Below are 21,743 nucleotides of genomic sequence, written 5' to 3'. Positions count from 1 at the left end.
TCAATCAATTACTTTTTCTCTCTCCTCTCTCTTTCTCAATCACTATTTCTCACACCTATTTTTTTTTTAAAACTCTTTTCTCAATTTATTTTTTTTTTGAAAATTTATCTCCTAAAATCAAACCAAACCAAACCAAACCAAACAAGGCGATTGATAAATTTAGAAGGTGTTTGGGAAGTGGGTTTTTATGTAGGTTTTTTTAGTTGTAGGTTTTTATTGGATAAAATTTTTTTAGTGTTTGGGAAGATAGTTGGGTTTTTATGTGGTTGGATGTGATGTTTGTGAGAGAAAAAGTGAAATGATTATGGGATTGGATGTGATATTTTGTTTGGATGTGTTTTTTTTGATTTTGTAAAAAGTTTGTCTTTTAGTGAAAAAAATGAGAAAAAATTTGGAACCTAGGTTGCCAAACACCACCTAGTCGCTTCACTTCACTAACCATCCGTATATATATGTCCTCTTCTATTCATTATTGCAATTTGCAAGATCTGCAGATAGGTGAGCAAAAAGCTACGGTGAGCTATTCTTCGCTTAAATTATTGTTGTTTCACCTCATCCTTCATTTAAACAAACCACTATAAATTTTTTACATCAGAACTTTGATTGATAGTTATTGTTTCATTTCTCTTTCTTTATGGGGTGATCATGTTCTGTTTCAATTTGATAAATACACTATGCAAAAGCTGATAGTTTTCATTTTTTTATTGTTGAGGTTTGGTAAGACATTAAGCTATTGAAAGCTGAAGAAAATTGATTTGGAAATTCTTGTGAATCTTGTTGGTGACAAGGAAAGATATTTAAAATCTCACATGGTGCTAAAATCTTGAGATCTTAGAGGTATTTTTTTATTTTATTTTACGGACTTATTTATCTAAATTATGTGCTATTTTCTGTGAATATTTTCGTATATCTTCCTAGCATCAATACAGGATTAAAGAAAAGTGTTGTCTCCTTCATGATTTTTTCATGTTTCTGCAGAATTTTCTCTTCTGTACGCCCTTCATCCACAGTTGAATATCTCTATCTCACCATGACTCCGGATCGACTAAAATTGATGGTGTTGAAATTTTATTGTTCATATCTAGATCGGGTTATTCTCGACATTGTTTGAGAGGTAAAAATCTACCTAAGTTCCCTTTTCTTTTTCAAATCAAGCTCTTTGAATCATAGATTTAGGTATGAATTTTAAAAAAAAAAAAAAAAGGAAAAAAAAAAAGAAAATTGTGAGACAATTGTTAAGGGTCTGTTTGTGTAGGGATATATTTTCTGAGTACCAACACGTAGCAAGGTGACGCCGACGGGTTAGCCGAGGTGTCACGTGTCCTGGTCGTAACGCCGAGGTGATCTCGGCAAGGCCGAGGTTATCTCCAAAGATATCGGAATCCGAGATAAGTGGATAAGGGACAAGAGTCCTAGAATGAAAAGGGAACTCAACTTGGATGAGGGACAAGAGTCTTAGATTGGGAGAAGACTTCAGTTTGTATTAAGATAAGACTCTTAGAGAGTTTATCCTAATCTTACTGGGAGTCCAAGATTAGCAGTAATCCTGAGTCCATAGAAGTCAGGCTTCTATTGGGACTAGGTTTATGTTGGCTATAAAAGAGAGGCAGCCCCATGGGTCTAAGGTATGCTTTTGATACTCAAGCTTGTGAGTTTAATACTTGATTTATCTTTGAGAGATATACTGACTTGATCGTCGGAGTGCCCCTAGGTGGTCGAAACCACCGCGGGATTCTTATATTCCTGTTGCAGGTCAGTCAGGTGCCATCTATTCTGCCGGTGCTCTCCAACTGGTTACTAAGCGGGCAGTGTAGTCAGAAAATTACCCACACAATTTGGCGCTGTTTGTGGGAAAGAAAGAAGAATAGATGGCCAATAATGGACAGAAGGATCAGACTGGAGACAACGCTCCTGCTGGGAATGGGAGATCTATCAACCTCGACGTTGAAGGGGACAATAGCAACACAGAAACTCGTGACCGGAGTCACGGAGTGAAAGACGCCGGCCAGGAAGGTGACGCACCAAAGACAACAGATCGAAGCAGATACTACAACGAAAATGACCTCCAGGTATGGAAGGATAGATACCTGCGGAGAAACGAAGACCCTTCCAGAAGGGATGCAAAGACAGGGGGCATGAGCGCTCCCAAGAAGATAACATTCAAGTATAGAAGAACTCATCCTGAGTGAGCAGATCCCGGATTCCAGATCCTAGATCCCGGATCCGAGAAGACATGATCTCAGCCTAGACAAGTAGGCCCGAGAAGACGAGAGCTCAACCTAAGTGAGCAAATCCAAGATTCCAGAAGATAAGATCTCGGCACCTGAGTCCGAGAAGAGAAGAGCACAATGAGCAGATCTCAGATCCCAGAAGATAAAAAGGAAACACACAAGATCAGACTAAAGTTGGCCAGAATTGAGAAGTATGCTAGGGCCGAGGAAGACATGCCAGGAACAAAGGCGTCGGAACAAGAAAAGAGAAACGGCTCGCCGATGCGAGGCCGAAAAGCAAACTCAGGTTGGAGCCAAGTAAGATCAATAGAGAAACCAAGGCCGACAACCTCAGCTTGAATTTAACCTCGGCGACAAGGTCGAAGCTACATGTATGATGAGAACCCAAGTGGATTTTAAGTTCACACTGGGGATGTAGAGAAGAAGAATGCGTTTAGCAATTGTTGAAATTTGTGGACAATTTACAAGTTGGTTAAACGAAGATGATGTTTAACCGAAGTTAAGCTGAGATGATGCTTAACCGAAGTTAAGCTGAGATAATGCTTAACCGAAGTTAAGCCGAAGATGATGTTTAACCGAACTTAAACCGAGATGATGCTTAACTGAAGTTAAGCCCAGATGGTTCTTTATCTTCACTTGTTGAAATTTGTAGCAATTTACAAGTTGAAGTTAAGCTGAGATGGTTCCTTATCTTCACTTGTTGAAATTTGTAGCAATTTACAAGTTGAAGTTAAGCCAAGATGGTTCCTTATCTTCACTTGTTGAAATTTGTAGCAATTTACAAGTTGAAGTTAAGCCGAGATGGTTCCTTATCTTCACTTGTTGAAATTTGTAGCAATTTACAAGTTGAAGTTAAGCTGAGATGGTTCCTTATCTTCACTTGTTGAAATTTGTAGCAATTTACAAGTTGAAGTTAAGCCGAGATGGTTCCTTATCTTCACTTGTTGAAATTTGTAGCAATTTACAAGTTGAAGTTAAGCTGAGATTATTCCTTATCTTCACTTGTTGAAATTTGTAGCAATTTACAAGTTGAAGTTAAGCCAAGATTACTGTTTCTCTTCGCTTGTTTAAATTCGTAGCAATTTAAGAGTTGAAGCAAAACCGAGGTTATTGCTAAACACTTGTAGCAATCTACAGGTTGGTTAAACCAAAGAAGATGCTTAACACTTGTTGAAATTTGTAGCAATTTACAAGATAACGTTAAGCCGACATATGATCATCTGTTGAAATTTGCAGCAATTTACAGGTTGAGGAAAAAGCTAAGTATGTTGTTTAAACACTTGTTGAAATTCGTAGCAATTTACAAATAGATTATTGTTTAACACTTGTTATGTTAATCCTTGTTGATCCCTGTTACAGTATATGTTAATCCTTGTTGAAATTTGTAGCAATTTACAAGTAGGCTAGACCGAGATCACCGTTTAAACACTTGTTGAAACTTGAGAAAAAGTTTGCAAAGTTAACATTGAGTAGTATATGTTTCACACTTGTTCGAATTTATGAAAAGTTTACAGGTCAGTATCTTGCCGAAGCAAAAGTTTTGTAGCTATTATACCCGAGGTATGTAACCCCGAGAAGATTGCACAAAGGAGGCAAAGTATGAAAGGCATGCAAAATATTCTAAGTATAGAATCATGCAAGAGCAGTTAGAAGAAGATCAAGACAGAATTCATGGTGATTGACACGCCCTCACCATACAATATCATCTTGGGAAGGCCATGGCTGCATACAATGGGGGCAGTTCCATCAACGTTGCATCAACTACTGCGGTTCCCAACAGAACATGGGATTGAAGAAGTCATAGGGGATCAACTGCAGGCGGAGAATTGCTCCATGGCAGCACTGAAATCCACCTGCAGCATTCGAGAACTAGAGAAGGCAGAGATTGAAAACGAGGACATAGAGGTACTAGATAATGTCGGCAAGGAGCCAGTCGAGAGGTGTGAAGAGGCACTGAAAATCCTCATCCAGGAGGGGGATAAAGAACTCTTCTTTCTTCTCGGCTTAGGCTTAGCCGAAGAAGAAGAAAGGGAATTGGAAGCTTTTTTGAGAGCAAACATTGAGGTATTTACTTGGACACCTTATGAAATGCATGGCATTGACCCCGAGGTCACGTGCCGCAAAATGAACGTCGACAAGTCGGCCAAACCTGTAATCCAATGAGCAAGAGGGCCAACGGTGATACATGTCGAAGCAGTAGAGGAAGAAGTAGACAGACTTCTGGAGCTCAGGGCCATCCGAGAAGTCAGTTACCCAACATGGCTATCAAATACAGTGGAAAAAGGAATGATAATCAAGGAGCAAGGGATGTTAACATCGGCCAACAAACAGACATTTTTCAGAAGCAAAAAAGGTTGCATATGCAAAGAAAACAAAAGTACAAAGATGAAGACCCTAAGAACTAGGGACTAGGATAAGAACGTCGGACTAATCTACTACAAACGGTTGACGATGGTTCAGCATTAGCAGTCAGCTGGAAGAGCTTCTCTACCATGATCTCGGCAACAATTTCAAGAAGGGACGTGAGACTATGCAGAAAACAGAAACGAAGGCAAGAATCTGGAAATACAACAAGAAAAACAAGAAAAGAAAAATCAGAGTAAAAAAGATGACAAAGTTGAAGAATGAAGCCAAGCGCACAGGCACTAAGTAAGTATAAACAAGAAAGTAATGAACCAGACATGATACTAGTAGCAGAAAGCGAATATGACAAGAACAAGTGCCAGGCATTCAAACAATTCAAGACTTGAAGACAGATGAAAATAGAAGGCCACAGATGGAAAATAAACAGATTTAAAGTAAATCAAAAGAGTTATGAAAAATTAAGCTTAATAGCAAGTAAAGAGTTTATGAACCTACAAAGTGAAATGAACGCCGATATAAAAATCGCCGGAGTCAAATAGATGACTGGAAATCGGGAACTCACCAGAGAGTGTGAGTGGAGCAGGTGCAAAGCTCTTGGAGTTTACGAATTAATGGAACCAGAACCTCGGCTAGGAGGTGCGATTTCAAGCAGCGTGGAAAGCATGAAACTTGATTCTTGACACCAGTGGACAACAAAGTCCAGGGAACTTTGAGGTCGGCAAGTTTGATCTTGGACAGAGGGGCACAGATGAATGAACAGTGTAGATTCCATCACCTCAGAATGCCGAGGTAATAGAACCTAGGGGGCAGTTGTGGGGATATATTTTCTGAGTATCAACACGTGGCAAGGTGACGTCGACGTGTCAGCCGAGGTGCCACGTGTCCTGGTCGTGACGTCGAGGTGATCTCGACAAGGCTGAGGTTATCTCCAAAGATATCGGAATCCGAGATAAGTGGATAAGGGACAAGAGTCCTAGAATGAAAAGGGAACTCAACCTGGATGAGGGACAAGAGTCCTAGATTGGGAGAAGACTTCAGCTTGTATTAAGATAAGACTCTTAGAGAGTTTATCCTAATCTTACTGGGAGTCCAAGATTAGCAGTAATCCTGAGTCCATAGAAGTCAGGCTTCTATTGGGACTAGGTTTATGTTGGCTATAAAAGAGAGGCACCCCCATGGGTCTAAGGTATGCTTTTGATACTCAAGCTTGTGAGTTTAATACTTGATTTATCTTTGAGAGATATACTGACTTGATCGTCGGAGTGCCTCTGGGTGGTCGAAACCACCGCGGGATTCTTATATTCCTGTTGCAGGTCAGTCAGGTGCCATCTATTTTGTCGGTGCTCTCTAGCTGGTTACTAAGCGGACAGTGTGGTCAGAAAATTACCCACACAGTTTGGTAACGTTTACGTTTTCAGTTTATATTTACAAAAATTTTATAAACTGGTTTTTGTTTATTTTTAGAAAAACATAAACAACAAACGCGTTTGGTAATTGACAAAATGTTTAAAAAAATTTAAAAATATAAAAAAGAGTGACAAATGACAAGTGGTGGCAAGTGACGGCGGAAGACGGTGGTGGAAAGTGGTGACGGTGAGTGGTGGTGGGTGGTGGCGGGTGGGTGGTGGTGATGGGTGACGGTGGGTGATGGTGGCGGGTGGGTGGTGGTGGTAGGTGGGTGGGTGACGGTGGCGGGTGGTGGGTGGTAGCGAGGGGGTAGTGGTGGCGGGTGGTGGGTGGTGGTGGATGGCGGGTAGTGGTGGTGGTGGGTGGGTGGGTGGGTGACGGTGGCCGGTGGTGGGTGGTAGCGAGTGGGTAGTGGTGTTGGTGGTGGTGGCGGGTGGTGGTGGTAGGTGGGTGGCGGATGGCCGGTGGTGGTGGGTGGTGGCGGGTGGTGGTGGTGGATGGATGGGTGACGGTGGCAGGTGGTGGGTGGTAGCGAGAGGGTGGTGGTGGTGGTGGTGGCGGCGGCGGGTGGTGGGTGGTGGTGGCAGGTAGGTGGCGGATGGTGGTGGGTGGTGGTAGTGGGTGGGTGGGTGACGGTGGCAGGTGGTGGTGGTGGTGGTGGTGGCGGGTGGGTAGTGGGTGGTGGTGGTAGTGGTGGTGGTGGTGGGTAGTGGTGACGGGTAGGTGGCAGGTGGCTGGTGGTGGCGAGTGGTAGATAGTGGTGGTAGGTGGGTGATGAGTGGTGGTGGCGGGTGGGTGGTGGGTGGTGGTGGTGGTGGTGGGTGGTGGGTGGTGGTGGCGGGTAGATGGTAGATGGCTGGTGGTGGATGGTGGTGGTTGGTGGGTAATGAGTGGTGGTGGTGGGTAGGTGGCGGATGGTGGTGGCTACCAGTGAATGGTAGTGGCAGGTGGTGGGTGGTGGTGGCGAGGGGTGGGTGGTGGTGGCGAGTGGGTGGTAGGTGGGTGGTGGGTGGCAGGCGGGTGGTGGGTGGTGGTGCCAAGTGGGTGGTGAGTGGTGGTGCCAGGTGGTGGTGGGGGGTGGGTGGTTGGTGGTGGTAGCGGAAAACGGTGGTGGAAAATGGTGCTGGGTGGTAAAAAAAAAAAAAACTCAAAGCTCAGAACGGAAACACATTTTTTGAGTTTACATTTTTTGGCCAAATTTATAAACTGAGACCACTGATTTATAAATCAAAAATTTACCAGACAAGTTTTTATTTGAGTTTTTTAAATTTTTGTAAATATAAACAGAAAACTGAAAACGTAAGTGTTACCAAACGACACCTAATAAAATATAAGTTAATTTTTTTTATTTCTCTTTTATTGTCAAATTTTTATTGAGATCCATATCCAAATACAGTGTTATTTCTTTGTTTGAAATTTGCATTCAATCAAGGAAGCTATGTTTGTATGTTAATGTATAAATATAGATGGAGTTGTGTCCTGGACCGAATAATAAATATATACTCAAAATTTTATTTGAAAATTTATTAGAAATTTTTTTTTTCAAGTATTTGAATCCAAATTAATAAATAACATATTCTTATATTTTAATAAGTCTTATTATTTAGATATTTGTTTCATTAAATTTTAATTCTCATATTTAAGATATTTTTTTGAACAATTAGTGATATAAACATTTATATTTGACAACGTGAATGTTTACATTGACAGGGTGAATATTCACATTATGGTCTGTTCACACTATCAATGTTAACATTAATGCGCATTACCCTCTTATTGTTAGAGGTATTTTAGTAACTATGTCACTTCTAAGACTTAGTAGAATATACAAAAATAATTTAAATTAAGTAAAATATAAGTAGGTAAAAAAGAATTTATAAATAAACACCTCAATTTTATTCAACATTATTTAATTTAATTTTTTATTTTTTATTTTTATGCATGGACCTAAAAAATAGCTCTTGAATCTCCATCACAGGTTTAAAATATGGACAAATTTCTTACTCCCTCCGTTCCAAAATATTAGTTTCTTATTCCATTTTTTATTGTCTCAAAATATTAGTCCCTCTTCAAAAATCAAGTACAAAAATAATATAAATTTCCTATTTTACCCTTCTTTTAAATTAATAAACAATATAAAAAGTACAATTATGACAATGATATTCTCAAAAAATGTACTATCGAAAGGGTAATTTTGAAAAATCAACTTTTTTAAAGTGCAATAATTGTACTACTAAAAAAAGTTAGATTCCCCAAAAGGGACTATTATTTTGGAACAGAAAGAGTATTAATTTTTTGGACTGTAAATTTTGTGGTCCTGGACCTCCTTAACTTAATCTTAAGATATACAAGTATTTGAAGACTAGATTACTATCTTTTTTCGGATGTATCTCCAAAAAAAAAAAAAAAAACAAGATTATCAAGTTTTGGAAGGCTACCATAAACTCCATGTTTAGGATTTCAATTCATGTATATTATTTTTTAAAAATAAATAACAAACATAATTTAAAAATACATCATTAATTTTTTTAAAGATGAATGCATTAAAATTATGTAATTATATTTATCAAATCAATATAATTTTTTCAAAAAAAATTTAAACACACGTATTTAAAAAAATAAAATTTGAAAGGTAAATTACATTAAACTCCTCTCAACTATGACCTAGTTTTGAGTTGTCCCCTGAAGTATATGAATGGCAAAAGTCATTAACACTGTTAATAGAAATTATTAATTTACCTTTTTACCCTTCAATTATATTGCTACCAGACGACCATTATCTTCTTCAACAATTACCTGATTTCTTCCAAACCCTAATCAGATCAATTCAATCCCAAACCCTTAATTCCAGCGTCTCCACAATTCCAATTAACAAACACAGCAAATTCATTTGACAAAGGGAGTAAAGTCAGCCACTGTGAATCACCACAACAATTCCATATTTTTGCTGGACCTAATGATCAACAAAGGGAGTGAAGTTTGGGGGTGGCAATAGAGATAGGGGTGTTGTGTTGCAGGTAGAGAGGACGAAAGACTTAGGGTTTTGAACTCATTGAAGAGAGAGAGAGAGAGAGAGAGAGAGAGAGAGAGAGAGAGAGAGGGAGGTGAGGGGTTGGCGGTTGCTACAACGGCTTATGGCGATGGCAATGGCGACAATAGGGGTTGAAGACAATGACTCACCTCTCTTCATCTTACCCGCCACCACTCACCACCTCCCATTTCGATTCCCACCGAGCGGAAACCCCCTCCCCACACCTAATCAACGTATCACCATCAAAACCCTCAATTCTTTTGCTGTGAAACTTTTTTATCAAATCATAGTGGCTTGGCTAATAAGGGTTCTCTAGTTGGTATTAGCTAGGAGAGTTTCTGGCTATGGCTTGGCATTTCTGGCCATGGAGAGTTGCTGGTTGTGTATATATATACAATGTGTGTATGTATAATAAGGCTATTTTAGTCATAACCTTTAATTACATGTGATACATTTATGCCAAATGACTACCGGTTTGATGACAGAAGAGGTTTAGAGTTGCAAAACAAAACTATAAGAGGGTTGAATTTTAAACATGAAGGGATAACTTAAAAATGGAGGTTTTTTTTTTTAAATATTCCAAAAAAAAAAATCTAATTAGAGAATTAACTCACTTTTTAAACTATAATTAACTCACTTTTCAAACTATTTAAGAAATTAACTTACTTTTTGAAATTGCATTTTGAAAATGCGATTTTAAAATTGAAATTGCATCTTTAACATGCAATTTTACTTTAAAATTGTAAGTTGAAAATATAATTTCAATTTTAAAATCGCATTTTCAAAGTGTGATTTTAAAAACATGTTAGTTTTTCAAATAATTTAAAAAGTGTGTCAATTCTTTAATTTATTTTTTGTTTTAGAATATTTCAAAAAAAACTCCTTAAAAATGGGTCATAATTAAGAGGGATTTACCATAATTTATCCTAATTTGAATCAATGAAACAAAGTTTAAGGTGGACCCACAAACCAAAAATTCGACGGTCTAATCCTATAAGCCTTTAGCTGACTAGAGACATGCCAAGGGATATGTTCATAAGCATATTTTGAACATTTATTTATATCTTATATTGGTCCTGTTTGGTAGAGCTGTGAGAAAGTACTTATACCTTATGCCTTAACAGTTTATACCTTATAACTATGAATATAAGCTGATTTCTGACTTATAAATTAAGCATCTCCTGCCTCACTCAAAGAATAAGCTGATTTCTGACTTATAAAAATCTATAAGCTGCATTGTTAAGCTAAACCAAACATATCAAAATAGCTTAAATTAAGCTGAAAGCTAAAATAAGCAGCTTTTAAGTTGCACCAAATAGGCACATTGTAACAATAGTCTAACATTAAATGTTATTAATATTAGGAATGTAATTCAAATTGAATAAGTTTTAAGGTTAAACTGCACTCTCTTTTTTTCTGAAAAATTTTATCTTCTTTGATTTCAATTTTTTAAATTTAATTTTTTGAAAATTAAGTTTTTTACTTTTCGTATTTTTTTTTATTTTTAGTATTTTAAGAAATTTTTTATTTTTTAGATACACTTAATATAAATATAATTATTGTGAAAAAAATCTTTACAAAATTCATTCAATACCAAAAATACAAAAAAGACCACAAAATTTAGTATATTTTTATATTCTTATGTATATTTATTGATTTTTTAAAATATTTTCTTACAAATATTTTACTTGTTAGGTGCATTTAGGTTAGAAGCATCTAAAAAGTAAAAAAATTACTTAAAATGTTAAAAAAAAATTCATTAAAAAAAAATATGAAAATAAAAAACTAAATTTTCACAAAATTGAACCAAACAAGATTGTTAGAATAAATTCATATTAAATCAAGTCCATATGAAAGGATTTTCAAAATTTAAGTCCCTCAGTTATTAAATTGGGAGGCACTTTCTTTCCGGTCCATAATTTGGATTGGAAATCAATGTTTGAGACTGTGGATCCCACCATGGGATCCATTTCAATGTCGAACTATTCATTTTGTTAGGTAGCTCGTGTACATCTCGCACACAAAAAAGTAGATCAATTTGATAATTATTTTTTTTTGCTTTTGTAAAAAAAAGAAAAGAAAAATGGTCTATTTTAAAGACACAATGGTTGTCCCCCCCCCTCCCCCTCCCCTTTTATTGACAAACACAATATAAGTTATGATTATTGAATCAATTTGATTATTACTTTTTTGAATTTTCATCCCAAGCAAAATATTTGCTTTTCACTTGTTTCGTGACAAGTTGAGAGGCACAAAAAACTTGGACAGACTTCGCCTCGAGTGTTCTTGCAATTGCAAGTCCATTGATCAGGGCCTCATACTTGCATTCATTATTGGTTGTTGAGAAGTTCAGTCGAGCTGAACATTCGAGTATTCCTCTATTGGGAGTGCGTAAGACAAACCCTACTCCTTATCCTTTGCTATTTGAGGTCCCGTTGCACCACAAGATCTACGATGTATCCGATTGGCCATGGTTCTACATTTTCATCCCTTACACTTCTTGTTCGAGTGTGAACTCTGCTATGAAGTCTGCCAGGATTTGTCCCTTGATGGCAGTTCTTGGTCTGAACTATATGTCGTACTGTCCGAACTTAACCTCCCATTTGGAGATTCTTCCTGATAAGTCTAACTTGTGAAGAATCCTTTTGAGTAGATGTTCGGAATTCACGATGATGGGATGAGCCAAGAAATAATGCATTGACTTCCTGGAAGTGATTATGAGTGCTAAAACAAGCTTTTCTAGGGGTAAGTATCTTGTTTTCGTGTTGAGCAAGGTTTTGCTTACATAGAACACAGGTGACTACCTTCCTTAATGTCCTAATTAGTAGTGAGCTTACGACTTGATCGAAGACTGCCAAATAGACGTATAACGTTTCCCTTGGTTTGGGACTAGTGAGCAAAGGGGTTTTTGCCAGGTATTACTTTAGTTCTTACAATGCCTGATTACAATTCGATGTCCATACAAACTATGCCTTCTTTTTAACCAACTAAAAAAGGGTTTGCAATGATCGAATGATTGCAAATGAATCTGTAAAGTGTGGCTACCATCCTCTTAAGTGCCTCTATTCCTTTAATCGTCGTGGGAGAAGCAATGTTGAGCAGAGCTTTTATCTGGTCCGGACTTGCTTCTATTCCTTGTTGAGTGATGATAAAGCCAAGGAATATCCCTAACCCTACCTTGAAGGGCACATATCGTTACATTCAACTTCATTCTGAATCTTCAAAGGATCTCGAACACTTCTCAAAGATTTTCCAAATTATGACTGCTTTCTCGAGATTTGATCACCATATCATTAATGTACACCTCTAGATTCTGTCTTACCAGGTGTAGATAGCCCCGAACTCTCTTCGCGTGCGAGGGCGTGAATCATGTTCTTGGCTACTACAGTTCGGACTCCTATCACGGTTCTGAATCTAATCTCACAAAGTGCAATGTAAGACTGATAAATCACCAAAGAGTCCAAATTCGGCAAATCGTTTTGAAAAATCGATTTTAATCAAAAAGCGTCAAACATGGACTGCTTTGCCAGATTTCAGAGTCGCCACCTAAATATTTTATTTTGGGAAAATTTAGGAAACCCTGACTCGTGCCAAAAGCCACGTGTCCGTCATCACCAAAGTTGCCTCGGCTTGGGAACTTGGGTACGAGAGGGGAAGGTCCTGAAATGAGCACCCCCGCTCGCCCGATCAAAGATCGGCCTCTACTAACATGATATGTTGTTTTTGAAAACACATGTGTTCTTATTCAGATTATTAGCTAACTTACTATGTGATGCGCACAACACACAAGTATAGACTAAATCGCTCGATTTGGAACAAAACATCTCATGTTTGTTTTTTTGAAAATGATTTGAAGATGCTACTTGCAAGTAGGCTAAAACGCGGATTTGCCACCCTCAAGTGAGCTTAGAAAACAACATGATTTTGCCACTCTGCAAAGTGGGCTTAAAACGTATATTTTGATGAATTGTTCCAATTCAAGCAATGAAGCCTTCATCCACAGACATTTATGCAGTTAAACACTTAAGCAAATAGCCTCATGGCAAGCATGCTATCATGGTAGTCGCTTACACACATGCAAGGATGCTAAAGCATAAACACTCACAGTGTACTCCGAGCCAAAACAGAAGCTAGGTTAGAAATCAATGCATGATCCTAGCTATGTTAAGGTGCTTAATGCAACACATGCAAAAATGCGACTAAAATAGGCTCGGCTATCTAGAGTGGCATATAAATGCAACACTTGATAACATGCTTTGAAACACGTATTCAAGTAGGTATTGAAGTACAATGCAGTTTGAATGATGCGCCAAGCCCGGTGCATGCAAGACAAATGAATGGTGCACGCATGCAAGCATAAGTATGCTAATTGAAATATGCCCTAATCTAACCATTGAAAGCGGGTAAATAAAAGGGAGAAAGAAATGGGGGTCAGAAGACATGCACACACGCACGCACACTTATTACAACAGTGTGCCCTCTCGAAGGAGGGTCTGAATAAATAATACGAGCTAGCTACGCTAAGCTAAGCTACTTAACTAATCTAATAATCTAATTAGACTAATTATTACAAACCAAAACTAATTAACTATTCCTAGTTAACTAATTAGTTATTATAACACAAATTGATTAGCTAAGCACGTCAACTAATTAAGTACAAAACCAAGGAATTAGCTAGCTAAGCAAAGCAGGTAAAAGGAGCTTCAGGGCGAGAAGTGCATGCATGCTCGATCGCCTCGCTCGGAAATCCATTGCTATGCCCATAATTGCCTCTGTTTGCATTTTATTTGATCCCTGAGAAGTGCACAAACCTCCAGATAGTTTCTACTCTAACATGGGGACCTCCTGGTGGGCTGCCGACTAGAAAAGGGAGGTGTAGACCACCTGTAGACCAGAAAAACTGGTTGTAGACCAGAAAAAGGGGTCAGTCGACCACCTTTACTGGTCTACCGACCAGAAATTTTGCCAAACTCCAATTTTGCTGCAACAGAGAACAACAAGGGGTATAGCAGTGTATTTGCAAGATATGTGTGCGTAACCACCCTCCCTATCATTTCTCAGGTTCAAGAGAGTGCGATATTCGACTCTCGGGCCACCAACCGAGCATCGCAATGCACGATGGCTAAGAAGCTGAGTTTGCACAAGTCAATGTCAATGAATGCACAAATAACACATAAGAGCCTCCACCTCTATCATGCTTGATCAAGAGGGTCGACGATCGAGAAATGAGACGCGTTTCATCACTTCAAGTTTGAAACGTCCCTCGTTTCTCGTGTTTGGATTAACACCCAATCCAAACACAATGCAACACAAACAAGATGATCAACCTATCAATGTTAATGTGGCATGCACAAGGTTCTATCATGTTAACAATGCATGCAAGACATGTTTAAAAGCTAAGGCAAACAAAGCTAATGAAACATACTACGCATGAGGCATGCACTACCAAGTTTAAATGGCTAAACCAGCTATGGACAGACCTAAACCATGCCAAAACAAAAGCCAAAATGTGCTGAAACTTAAACACAAGAAGCAAGAAAAGCATGCTCAACTCATGGCTCGCAAACAAGGCACAAAGCTCAACCCTTAAACGCATTGAAAGAGTGATAAACATGAGAGTATAACAAGGCTATATGCTCTGAAATTATACGTTAAATGATGCCATATCACTCAAATAACACAAGTATAGCATGCAAGAGGCCCTAAAGCACAAGGCTAGTAGAGAGCGATACACAAGGAGCATGCAATACTAAGCTTAAACAACTAAACCAGCTCTGGACAGAGCTTAACCATGCCAAAACAAAGGCCAGAACATGCTAAAAAGGGAGCCCAAAAGCTTATACAAGCATGCATACGCATTGGCTCACAAACAAGGCATGGAGACACAACTCTCAAACACATTGAAGGAGGGGAAAATGTGAGAGTGTGGCAATGAAATATGCTCTGAAATCATGTGAGAAATGAGGCTGAAGCATGCAAATACCTCAAGCCAAGCATGCAAGATACCTCAAAACTCAAAACTAGTCAAGGCTATTGCACTACAAGCATGCACAACAAGCATCATACGACCAAGAAGGCTCAAAACAGAGCTAAAGCATGCCAAAATATGAATAAAAGCATGCTGGAGTATAGCCAAAATGAGCTAGAATAATAGGCTAAAGAGACAAGCATGCAAGGCTAGCTAGTAAGGGTTACACTACAAGTGTATAAAGCATGCAAGAGATGAGTCCACCAATCAAAATCAGAGTTATAACATGCCAAAATAACACCAAAAACATGCTTGAACTAAGCTAATTCAAACCACAAGAGCATGCTACTTTGTAAGGCTAACAAGGAGGATTACACTACAAGTGCAATAAGCATGCAAGAGGTGACCAAGACAGCCAAAAACAGAGTTATGGCAAGTCTGAAAAGTCACAAAAATGAGCCTAAACAAAGCCACAAAGAAGTAAAAACACATGCTCATTTGGTTGGCTATCAACACATGCAAACAAGAGAAGCAGAGAGGGGACCACCCCTACCTATTTGGGACCTCAAAACATGGTTTTTGTTACTGAAAAACCTCTGAGTTTTAGTAGTAAAAAGGCCCAAAAAGTTGGATTTGAAGGTGGTGAGAAGTTGCACAAAAGGTCTCACAAGCGAAGGGACAAAAAGGGAGAACAACCCCCTAGCCAAACAAGGCACAAACCAACACTTTTAGGACTGAAAAACAGAGGAAAAACAAAGGTTTTTGTAGTTCAACACTTCCCCCAAAACAGCCCCAAAGTAGTTGAAAACTAAGGCAAAACAATAGTGCATAAAGATCTTGAAAGGTTAGACTTTTACCTCTTGAAGCATAGCAGCAGAACAACCCCAATTCTGAGCTAAAATCACCTTTTGGAGCTCAAAAAAAGTCCCAAAGAATCTCAGCCCAATGGTGGTCAAGTTTGGTTAAGGAAATGCAGGCAAATGAGAGGTATATCTCCAAGTATATCTCTTGCATGCACACAAGGGCAAGAGGGAGAGCAAACTAGAGAGAAAAGCTGAAATTTAGCTTTGAAATTTGTAGAGAGAGAGAGATTTTAGTGTGAGAAGCTCCTACAATTGCTCAAAATGTTCTCTTCTTGCAAAATGAGTGATATGGCTTATATATAGCAATATACAAGAGTTTAGTCGAAATATCTGATTATAGGACAACTGGAGGTTGTGGAAGACAGCTGGAGGGAAAATATCTTCAAAAAATCTAAGTTTGGGACCTTAGTGGTCGGTCAACCACTTTTTCTGGCTGATCGGCCACTTCAACTGGCTGGAAAGAGGAAAAAGTGGCTGGCAAGTGTCCAAATTGAAGCCCCAGAAGTAAGCTTTCCAATAGTGGCAGCCTTGCATAAAAATTCCAACTGTGTAAAAAGTTATGCCTGTTTTGGTGAAGCCGCTCAGTTTCGATCCTACACGGATTTATGCCGAACTTCTCCTCAACTAGTTTTCTTCTCTCCTCTCTCATTTTCTTCAACTCCAAATCCCTAAACAAGGTGTTTTGAAAGATTTTTCAAAGATTTCATCTCTCTTTCATTCATTTCCACTTTGTCCTCGCTCGGTTTACCGAAAAATGCAACATTTAACGAAATGCGAGTCTCGAACATCGTACAAACTTTATTTCAAAAATATTTTGAAAGAGAGGGTTTTAAGGTCTAAAAACCATTCAAAATAGCTTTGGTCCAAAATGGGATATGAGGTTAGGATTTGACTCTCCTCTTGTCGAAGGAATCGAACCTTTGCACTGCACAACCTGCATCACTAAGTAAGCAATCAGCGGCGCCCAAGTCTTAAGGGCGGTCAAAAATGGGGTGTCTACACTAGGTCATGGAACATCTTTGCTATCCAGGTTTCCCCCATGTTCTTTAATCCAAACCACATCACCTTGTAGTAGAATAATCCTACAAGAGTGATGAATGCTGTGTTTTCCTGATTGTCTAGATTCATTGGTATCTAGATGATACCCTCGATATGCATCAAGAAACCTTATTCTGTGATGCCTCGATGTGGAATCCACCAGTTGGTCGATCTTCGGTAGAGGAAATTTTTCCTTCTGGCAGGCTTGATTTAGACTGGTAAAGTCAACACATACTCTTCATTTTCCATTCTTCTTTTGCACAAAAACAATATTAGATAGCCATTTCGGGTATTGAACTTCCCTGATGGCTTCTATTTCTAATAGTCTTGTCATTTCTTCCTTGATTGCCTTGGTGTGGTAGGGTGTCGACCTTTTGCTTTTTGGACTATCGAGTTGTAGTTTGGGTCTACATTGAGCTCGTGGCATACCATCTTCGGATAAACGTCTTCCATATCGTAGGGAGTCTACGCGAACATGTCTCTATATTGTAGTAGAAAGTGGGTTAGTTGGTGTTTGTCTATCGCGTTGAGGCTTTTCCCAACGAGAAAGAATTTTTCTTTATTTTCTGGGTCGATCGACACCTTTTCCAGTTCTTCAGTGCTGTTTGCGGTGAGCTCTGTGCCAACCAATTCTTCGCATACTTCTTTGGCGCGAACTTCCTAGATTCTTTTGTTAGATAAAGACCCTACCAAGCATTGCTTAGCGAATATCTGATTTCCTCTAATTTCACAATGCCATCTCTGATCAGAAATTGTATGACTTGGTGAAAAGTGGACGGAATTGCCTTCATCTTGTGGAGCCATGTTGTTCCAATTATTGCATTGTATAGTGAGGGGATGCTCTCCACCTAGAACTCTACTTGTTGGGTTACGACATTTGCTCTTACTGGCAAGATCTTTTCCAAGGGATAAATCGGGCTTGAATTAAAGTTGAACAGCGATGACTTAGTTGGATGTAGGTCTTCATGTGACAAACCCAATTTCTTAAACAATTCATGATACATGGTCTCTAAAGAACTTCCTTGGTCCACCAGCACCCTTCTAACAGTAAATCTTTCGATTTGCAGGATTACTACCAAGGCATCGCTGTGCAGGTGTTGGGCTCACATCAGATCGTTGTTGGAAAATGAGATCTTTAGCTTAGATGGTGGTGATCTTTTTGTGGGGGTTTCAGATAGGAACATGACCTCCTTTAGGTATGCCGACCTCTTTGTCCATTCTCTTATCTAGTTTATTTGATTCTTTGGAGGGATTAAGTATATCATATTAATGGTTGGGATTGGTTGAATGCTTCCATTGTTGTTGCCATGCTTGCCTTTGCATCTTGCTGAGTAGTCAACAAATGCCTACAAGTGTTTGCTTTGGACAAGTTTTTCTAAGAATTGCTTTAGGGATTCGTAATCTTCGATGAGGTATCCATAATCTTTGTGATAGGAACACCTCATCCTTCGATTTTTGAGAGACGGATCCCCAACCATCTTCTAAGGCCATAAGAAAGACGGCTCATTCTAGATCTTCATGAGGATCCGGTATATTGGTTTGTGAAGGTGGTGACAATCGCCTTATATGCTTCCTTCTGAGGCTTGGGTAGGATCCAGATTTCCTTTATTATTTTCTTCGGCTTTTGGGCTGAGGTTGTATTGGGCTCTACTCCTCTGCTCTTTTCAGATTGTCCTTGATCTTACAATGTTGTTCCATGCAGCTTATTAAACTTCCAATGTCAATGGGGGGTTTCTTGGTTGGGGATTGTCACTTTTCTCTAGCTTTCACTTTTCCATTTCTTCATCATAAGGAGCACCTCTTCTACTTTTGGTGCTTGACTATTGGTGATAAAGTGTGAGATGAATGTCTGCTACAGTTGTCTCTAATCATTGATAGATCGGGCTTCTAACTTGTAGTACCATATGAGGGCCATCTCTCCCAGATTGGAAGAGAACATTCTGTACATAATTGGCCAAATTTGCTCCATAGGGTCATGGCTTGCGTGTAATTCTGTATGTGGCTGGTCAGGTCTCCTTTACTGTCATACAGGTTAAACTTTAGAGGCGTGAATCTCTTTGGTGGGTCAATACTGTTGATGGCTTTAGAGAAGGAAGAGGCCATTTCTTCCAAAAAAGTTTATTTCGAATCGGTTTTGGGCTTTCTCTAGTATGTTGATCGAGCTAGCTCCCTAGGTCATTTTTTGGGAGATCAGGTGAACCGTTCTGATTGGTATGACATCTCTTCGACGTTCAACTAGGGGTGGCTGCTGGCCGTTTGGCTTGCGTCCATTTGGGGGACATCTTTTTTGTTCGGATGCTTTGCCTCTCATATGCCTTTCTCCGGTCCTCCTTCTTTCGGACTTGTTGTAGTTCTTTCAGGGTCTCGATTTGGGTAGTGAGTTGGTCCAGTAACTGATTTTCCAGATCATGTTCCCTTGGGGGAGATCATGCTTATCGAGTCTTCTGGTGGTATTTTAGAATCATGGCCAAAGTTTTAGCCTAGCATGTTCTTGATCAAAGTATGCTGATGATCACTTGGTATCCCTTTTAGAGAAGGATGGGCACTTATCTTTTCGTCGCTCCCACTGACGGCGCCAATTGTAGAAGGTGAAATTATCTCCCAAGGAAAACAAGATGATGCGCCCAATCCTTTGCCCTCTGTAAGAGAAACCAAACGTTAGTGATCACTCTCGACCAGGGTAGACAGGGATGACTCTCCGACAATCAAGTCAACATACTAATTGGCCATAGCACATAAATATTTAAACGAGAAATATTTATGGAGTAGAAGTTAATCTAGATTAGTAGAATTGGATTTGTTACCACTTACTTGTCCCCTTATGATTTGCTTGCTTACTCATTTATAGCTATTCTGGCTCAAATTTTATTTCACAGATCTTGTTTTGATTGAAGGGGTCTGCCTATATCTATTTTGTTCGGGCAACTTGCCATGTTGCCCTTGTCTTTGATTGTTGGATTTCTGTCATATGGACGGCCTGGATGATGCTAGACGTTAATGACCAGTTCGTCAAGTGTCATGTTCATAGGATTAATTTGATCGGACGACTCCGCTTCCTGCTAGGCCCAGCCTATGCTTTAGCCTTGTCTATTGTACGGTTGTCATCGTTGGATGATACCTAATTCGACGTCTCTATTTTATTTTACAGATTTGTCTTCTAGGAGATTATCTTTTATATTTGTTTGTCCCTCCATACACCTTGATTGTATGCCAAGTTGTTGCCAGTTACCCTTTGTGGGCTTCAAGCGATGAGTTTGGACTGACCACTTTCTGTTTTGGACTAGCGTAATTGGGTTTGGGTTTGGGCTTATATTTTTTCCTTCTACAAGAGGATCCGCACTCGAAGTAAGGGTAATTGAAAAAAAAAGAACAAAAGCAAGAGGACTTATACTATTAAAAAGACATTGATAAAATCTTTAGAGGGTTCACTCAGCGCACCACCCTGATGAAACCTATTTTTCGTTTGCAGGTATACGGCGTGAAGTGGATCATTCGCTTGGCAGCAACAAGGTAGAAATTCTGACTCACCACAATAATCATAACAAAATAGAATCCATTTAAGTGTAGGGAAAATTAGTGAAAAGCCTCTTTTCATGAATTTGTTTAGTCATAAATATTATTGAAATAGTTATGACCCAATAAATTCTACGTGCATGAAATTGTATATTAGAAATCTTTTTTATTGAATTAGATGTTATTCGATGATTATTTTATCCTTATTTTGGTCAACATGCTAATATTTTTTTAATTCTTTTCTTGATTTGTGAAAGTCAATTGTTAGTTATAGATTAGCACCTATGGGAGTTAGTCTCCCTACTTTTTATAATTACCAAGTGTTTGCCACTTTAATTCAACTCTCTTAAGGAGAGTTAAACCCATGACCTCCCCATAGGGATAAATCCTTAGAAAAGTCATGATGGCCAACTTAGCTTAGTTGGTTAACATGCTCATATTAAAGAAATTTTTTTTTTTAAAACTTTAAAATTTTACAACTTTTAAAATACACATATGTTTTTTTTTATTTATTTATAAAATACAGATTTTTTATATGGAAAAATTTATTTTATTCCCTTGTGATTTGAGGCCAAAGTACTTTACCCCTATAGTTTAAAATAGCCAGAAAGGTCTCATGTGATTTTGAACTTAAGTGCAACCGTTAACATAATTAGCTAGAGATGTAAAATGACTATAACATCCTCTCTCTCTCTCTCTCTCTCTCTCTCTCTCTCTCAATACACAGTTTATAATGTTTAATATTAATTCAATCCCTATACGTTCTCTCTCTCTCTCTCTCTCTCTCTCTCTCTCTCTCTCTCAATACACATAGTTTATAATGTTTAATATTAATTCAATCAAAACACAAGTAATTATAAATTCTTAATTATTTATTGTAATTCTTAATTTTTTATTTTAATTATATTTTAAATCACAATTCCTAATTATTATGTATTTTATATTTCCTTAAAATATTTAGTTATATTTTATATTTTAGATTAATCGTTCATTATTTATATTATATTATTTTTTAATTAACATATTAATCTTTTTATTGTATTAATTTCATTTTATTATTTCAAAAATATAAACCCACTATAAAATGGTGTGTGTGATACACCTTCCGTTAGTTTGATTATAAAAATAACGGCGACACTTTAGACCAAAATCAAATAGGGACTTTTTGATTATATTTAAACCATAGGAGGTGAAATAAATTTAATCTCTTTTTTTATAACTACTCAGCGAGATCGTTCTCAATTAAATACAAAATTATGTAAAATAAAATAGTACACTTTTTGAGAATTTGAAAGTAAAATTTTTTTGACTTTTAAAATTTCATACTT

At 38.3% G+C, this 21,743-nt stretch overlaps 1 long non-coding RNA gene across 1 annotated transcript; it reads left to right on the top strand.

Moving 5' to 3' along the window:
• Positions 1 to 976: 976 nt before the first annotated feature.
• Positions 977 to 20,631, top strand: LOC114305867 (uncharacterized). Its single transcript, XR_014336030.1, has 2 exons — positions 977 to 1,114; positions 20,372 to 20,631. It is a non-coding gene; the product is annotated as an uncharacterized LOC114305867 (long non-coding RNA).
• Positions 20,632 to 21,743: the final 1,112 nt, after the last annotated feature.

The sequence above is a fragment of the Camellia sinensis genome, chromosome 7 (assembly GCF_055761805.1).
Source record: "Camellia sinensis isolate YWXY chromosome 7, ASM5576180v1, whole genome shotgun sequence".
Taxonomy (NCBI): Eukaryota; Viridiplantae; Streptophyta; class Magnoliopsida; order Ericales; family Theaceae; genus Camellia; species Camellia sinensis.
Note: the sequence above shows the minus strand (reverse complement) of the source record. Positions and strands in the feature narration are given on the sequence as shown.